At 43.5% G+C, this 6,000-nt stretch overlaps 1 protein-coding gene across 1 annotated transcript in view; it reads right to left on the minus strand.

The window, feature by feature from the left end:
• The window catches only part of ABCA1 (ATP binding cassette subfamily A member 1), a 98,621-nt gene extending 97,661 nt beyond the window's left edge, over positions 1 to 960 (minus strand). The window contains exon 1 of the mRNA XM_065740701.1: positions 887 to 960. The gene's annotated coding sequence lies outside the window, so the exon portion shown is untranslated. The remainder of the gene's footprint in view (positions 1 to 886) is intronic.
• Between the last annotated feature and the right edge of the window lie 5,040 nt (positions 961 to 6,000).

The following is a 6,000-nucleotide window of genomic DNA, read 5'->3' on the forward strand; positions in this document are numbered from 1 at the left end:
GCACAAACCCATCTCTGAAGGCTGTTTTTTAACTGCATCTTAATGCATTAAGCTATACTAATAATTTTCAAAACGGGCTCCAATTCAGCTAAGCGTGTCTGCACGTGTTTACATCTCTGGCTTTGCTAACAACTCTTCAAACAGACTAAAGATCAGCTTCGATCTTCCAAACTGACCTATACAGCCCTGAAGTCTTCAAGCCTAACAGCTCCAGGTTCGAGGTGGGTGGGGGGAGGGGGGAATACACAACAAAGACAAAAAGCAGCGCTTAACAGAATCTTTCAGTTTGCAATCGAAGTATCTTTCCTGTCGGACTTAAGAACTTGGCATCCAAAACCAAGAAGCAGCGCTTTGCAGGGGGCTGACAATAGGCTGCAACGACGCAATGCACGATTTTCAACAGCCACGAAGTGAGATTTGTTGCAAGCGGTCGAGCCTCGTGCCCATCACAAAAGCAACAAGACTGATTTCGTTGTCTTTTTTTTTTTTTTTTTTTTAAATACATTCTGGGCTCCTCCCGCCGCGCGCGGCGACATCTAATTCCCCATAAGCGCGAAGGGGATGGGAGCCCCTCGTTACCTTAAGGTGCCTACTAGGGCTGGGGCGAGTGTTGGGGAGCTGAAGCCACCCTACGCGAGCACTACCAAGGCAGAACCGCTCCGCCGGGGATCGGTTAGAATAAAATAACGACAATAATATAAACACACTCTCTGGAAAGAAAAAAAAAAAAAAAAGTCATGCTATGTAAGGAAAAAGATAAAAGGGAAAAAAGAAATAATAAAAAAGTCAATCGCCTCTTTACCCCCTCCCCATACCGATGCTCCAGGAAAAGCAGGGACCTGCGGCGCCGTCACCTCAACTACTGCCCGTGTTGCAACGCGCCTACCTCCGGGACGGAGTTCCCCGGGCAGCCGCCCTCGGTCCCGCACAGAGCCAAGCCGCCTCGCCCGGCCTCGTTTCGCTCCACTTCTCCCAAGCACAGCCCTTCCACCTCCGGCCCCAACAACAGCCCCGCTCCCAGGCGCTCGCGTCCCTCAAACGTGTCTTTATAGGACAGCGCGGGACAGCCCGCGGCGGGGCGGTACCGCCCGCCCCTTCCACGGCTGGTGAGCCCCTGGAATCCTTTTTCCTTTTCTCTTTTCTCCCTCTTCTCTATTTTCTTCTTCTTTTTAATATTTTTTTTTCCTCTCACAATCCACTTTTTCCTGTCTCCTTCTTCTTCTTTTTTTTTTTTTTTTTTTCCCTCTCCTCCCGCAGCAAGGGACAACGCCGATGTTTGAGGGGCGGGGACGCGGCGATTTGCATGTGGGCGTGCACGGTGCAGTCGAAAACAAACAGCGGGGCTGTTTCCGCCCCGCTCCGCGCTCTGCGTGGGGGATGCGGGTCCCCGGCCATTAAGATCACCAACTCCAACCAGCTCATCCCGCTGTGGCTGAGTACCTCAGTGCCACATCTAAGCGGTTCTTGAATATTTCCAGACTCTGTGACTCCCCAGTCTCCCTGGGCAGCCAGTGCCTCACCGCTCTTTCCATGAAGAAATTTTTGCTAACATCCAACCTGAAAGGGAGGGCAAAGGCCGAGAGAGAGCCCTGTGCTCTCACCAGCCGCAGCTCTTCACCTGCACAGGAGACAGGCAGCAGGAGATGGGCACTACTTCATTCTCAGGTGCCCAGCTAACACGTCACTACCAGCAACAACTGTTTCAGGAGAAGCAGAGCTTTTGGTCCATGGCACTTGGTGGTCAGGAAACATCAAGGAACCATGAAAGTGAATGCTTTGTTCTTCATCTATGATCAGCAGTCAGTTTCTGAGGCAGTTCTTGGACAAAGTTAACAAAATTAAAAAAAAAGCAAACCAACCTAGCTTAAACATTCACAATGACCAACTGCACCTTCTCCAAATACAGAACACACAAATGTTGGCCACCTGAGAAACAGCATGTGTTACTAACCTTAGCAATTACCGGACACCTGGGTGGCACCTTGTCTTCCTACCTGGGCTCTTCTCCCAGAAGCACAGCAATCTTCACCAGACCCACCCTTTAGTTTCTGCTCAGTACGTATCAGGAGCATTCAGAAGCACTGCTCTGCAATCTATGAAGGCATAGGATTGCATTTCTGATGCATAAGATGCCCTATGAATGAAAACAGCCAAAAAGACAGGCAACTCTCAATTATGGTTCCCCCTTGCAGACATAATGCACTGCTACTGCTCATTCACAGTAAAGTCACTGATGTTAGCGAACATGCTGTTGTTAATGCTCTGCCTTATTATGAGCAACCTGGATGATCCATGGTTACTTCAGGAACTGCATGTTCTGTGTTCTTTCACTTGCTTTTCAGTTCTCATCCTACGGCCTTTGTATTTCTTTGAGGGGCACAGAAATAGAAATATCTGACAGCATCCTCCAGAGATCTTGGACTGACTGTGATCTGAAGTAGTGCTACCCACTGAAATATCTCATACTGCAGTAAATATTCAGACTAATAATGCATGCCCTTCTGCAGTGAATGGGAGCTAACATTCATTCCGGCAGTGACCCATGCTTCTTCCCTCAGCCACCATCATAATGAGGGGCTTGGGTCCGGACAGCACAAAACTAGACCCCATTTCTGAGCCCAGGTTCTCCAGTGCAGCTGCTGCCCAACTACACTGACTGAAATAAATATATATTGGTGGTGCATTCACCTGGTTACATAGCTGAAAAAAATAATAGGTCTTTAATCTGTAAGTGCAGCTGTGAGTTTTTCACCATATACTGTAGTTTTCAATCTTTGCACTTTTCCATCTACTGGATCATAGTTTTAAATTGTAGTACAAATAATTTCAGTATATTTGCTCAGAACACACAAAGAAAGTGTACAGATACTTTATTTAATCAGCGGGGTGATAGGACTCATACCATGCAATGAAGCATTTGAAATAGAGTGGAGGACACTGGATAGGGCTTTCTGAACACTTAGTGACCTTACAGTAGTGCAAATATGAGTACTGAAAATGCATTGGAACTTGTCCTGGTGCTGATGCCTCCTTAAATCAGATCCCTCCTGGGAAAGTGAGTTGGTTTTGTAAACATCATTAGAAGACTTCCTTTAGTTTTGGAAATCAGCATCTGTGTCAACTATTAAGCATTTAGATATTATCTTCCAGTAAAGCATGTAACATACAGCTGTTAAATGGAAGAAGATGAAGTATTTAATTGTATTTGCTAAATAGCTGGTGAGAAAGAATCATTGTGTACCACCGGATAGCATTTATCAAATTTACATTTTCTTGGTTGCCTGACAGTGAAGTCAAGTCGCCATAAACAATTAAACACTTTGGGGAACACCTTTCTCTCTTTTCCACAAACTCTGTTTCCACTGAACACCTCTCTTACCCCCTCCTCAGCCCTAACACCTCTTGCGTTTCGTTACTATTATACTCAGTCCTTCCCAATTCTTTTCATGACACAGTGAGGGATGTCAGTTTCTGTGTAATGGTTTCTTCCTGCTGCGCCTTGTTTTTCACTCCTTCCACTGCTCCTCATCTTCCACTGCTCCTCACCTTCCCTATGGGTCCTTCATGGCCCGCAGACCCCCTGAGGACCCATCATCATCAGCCATTCCAGAGCCTGCTAGTTTTGTCCGACACAAAGATCCCTTTACATTCATTTCCAGGTTTCATATGACCTGTTCTTTTCCAAAGGCTAGTTTTCTCACTCACCCTCACCATAAGCTGATGGAAGATGCAGCCCACACTGAGTCCAAGGCTGGGTGCAAGGGAAGAGCTACAAAGAGGAACAGCGAGAGTTCAAAGAACAAGAAAACTGTTCTTTATGGATAAGATAACCTGTAGTGGAATGAAGGGCTGGAACTGAAAATAGGAGAACATGCTGTGTTCTTGCTGAGAAGGAAGTTGTTTCTTCCTACTTATAATTTCCACAAGGCAAAACACACTGTTGTTGAGCCTGTGAGACTGATGGCTCTGATATTTAGATGCTAGAGGAGGCAATGGACTCAGCCAGTCACACCAACAACTGCCTTGCCATAAACAGAAGATCTCTAAGGCAGAGTTCAGTAATAAAGAATGTCACTGTTTGATTCACCCTTTGCAATCAGCTGTTGAGATTAAATATCTCACCTGGAAATCTTTCAAATCTGGGTGAACTAGTTTGGACTTAAATCGGGAAGGAGGGAAGATAACAAATTAGTAAGACATCTATTTAGAAAACTGCTTTTTGAAGAGTTTTGATCTCCTCTTTTTGATTACTTGGCAGCTTTGCAGCACATTAGCTTCTTAGGCTCTTCTGTGTTGTATTCAGGGGTACACACTGAGGGTTAATCAGTATTTCAAGCATCTGTTCTGTGTTGTTTTACTCTTTTGACTGATCAGTGATATCTGAGTCAGCTGAGGTGACAGCTTTAATAAGGCCTTCCTGGAAAGAGATTCCTAATTTTTAATAAGAAATAACTGCCTTGTTAGTGTTATTATTGTATAGAAACTTAAACTCTCACTGAGCATCTCATTTTCAATTTATACTTCCCGAAATAGGAGTTAGTGACTCCAGCCTAATTTACACCCCAGTAAGTACAAATGTGTCAGGCATTTTTCTTCAGCCTACCGTGCTCACTTTTTTTTCTCTTATTAACACAAAACGAGGTAACACTCCATTAGTCTATAAAACACAGCATTCCAGCTGGAAAGAAGGAAAAGCACTTGCGAAGGCTTAATGACCTGTCCCCATCCTCCACCCTGTAGTGAGGAAGCCTCGAGGTACTTACCTGTACCATATCAAGTGCTGAACCTAGGGAGTCATTGCCCTCTGGACAAAGTACACTGCAGGCCATTCAGTGCCTAATGGAGGGTAGAACCTTTTCTCCATCCTTTGGTATAAATGTAAGTTTCAAGCAGTTTTCAGTCATTAATAAGATATTTTAAAATCTTTTTAATACAACATAAATCTATTGAAGCTCAGACACATTCAAGTCACAACTGAAGCACTATGGGTAACGTTTCTTAATGTAATGTATCTCATGTTGAAGAATGGCATTTTAAAAAACATATCTTGTGAAGGTTAGATGCCAAATTACTGCTGCTTTTTTAAGATGTTCCACTGCCACAAGCACAGCTTTATCATTTCTCATAAATACTTAGCATTAAATGCAAGCACATGCAAAATTACATCTACAGTTGTCTATATATACAGTAAAGTGCTGTGAGGCTCACTCTTAACAAAATTACTACATTTTGAATGTAGCCAAATACTTACAGGGTAAAAATCGTTCAGCTTGCCAAAACCAAGCTGATTTTCCCAAATCATAGGTCTAACCTATAGTTTGAAGAGCAGAGAAACTAGGTAGAGTTGCCAATTAAAATATACCTAAAGTAGAAATTCTAATTTTATACCAAGTTTATGTTTATTTCCTTCTCATATTTCCCAGAGGTATATCTTACAATGGCAAGTAGCATGTATATATTTCTGTGTTAATTCAGTCTTCCTTTGTGCAATTGTCCACATTTCAAACAAACAGAATTCCTTCAGAGGAATGTTTCAGTGGGCCTTATGTGTACATTGCTGTATGACTTTTCAGGGATAGTCTGGCCTGTACAAGCTAGTGTTTATGTGTAATTAATGTAATTGAATGGTTAGTTATGGAGAGTATAAACATTCAGTGTGAACAAAGCCCATGCTTGAAAATTTCTGTGCTTCAAACCCAGTGAAAAATGTTCATTCTAGTAACATCCCTGGTGGATAGAACAAGGAAGCAATGCTTCATCACAAAACAGAAGTGAAGTCTCTAGACACAGGACCAAATCAAATGGAAAGAAAGCTGAAAAGAAGGATGCACTACAACTTAGAAACTAATGGACAAATCCTAACTTAAAAGACTGCTTTTTATGTAGGGAGGATATATTAGGGCAGCTCCATAAGCCAGTGGAGATGCGTATTTGGGAACTTGATTGGAGAAGCCACTGGTGCTCCCTCTAAGCTGTAACTGAGGACCAGGTTAGTCCCGG

This window comes from Cyrtonyx montezumae, unplaced genomic scaffold (assembly GCF_038088225.1).
Source record: "Cyrtonyx montezumae isolate F1298 unplaced genomic scaffold, pur_monq_1.0 scaffold_29, whole genome shotgun sequence".
NCBI classification, from domain to species: domain Eukaryota; kingdom Metazoa; phylum Chordata; class Aves; order Galliformes; family Odontophoridae; genus Cyrtonyx; species Cyrtonyx montezumae.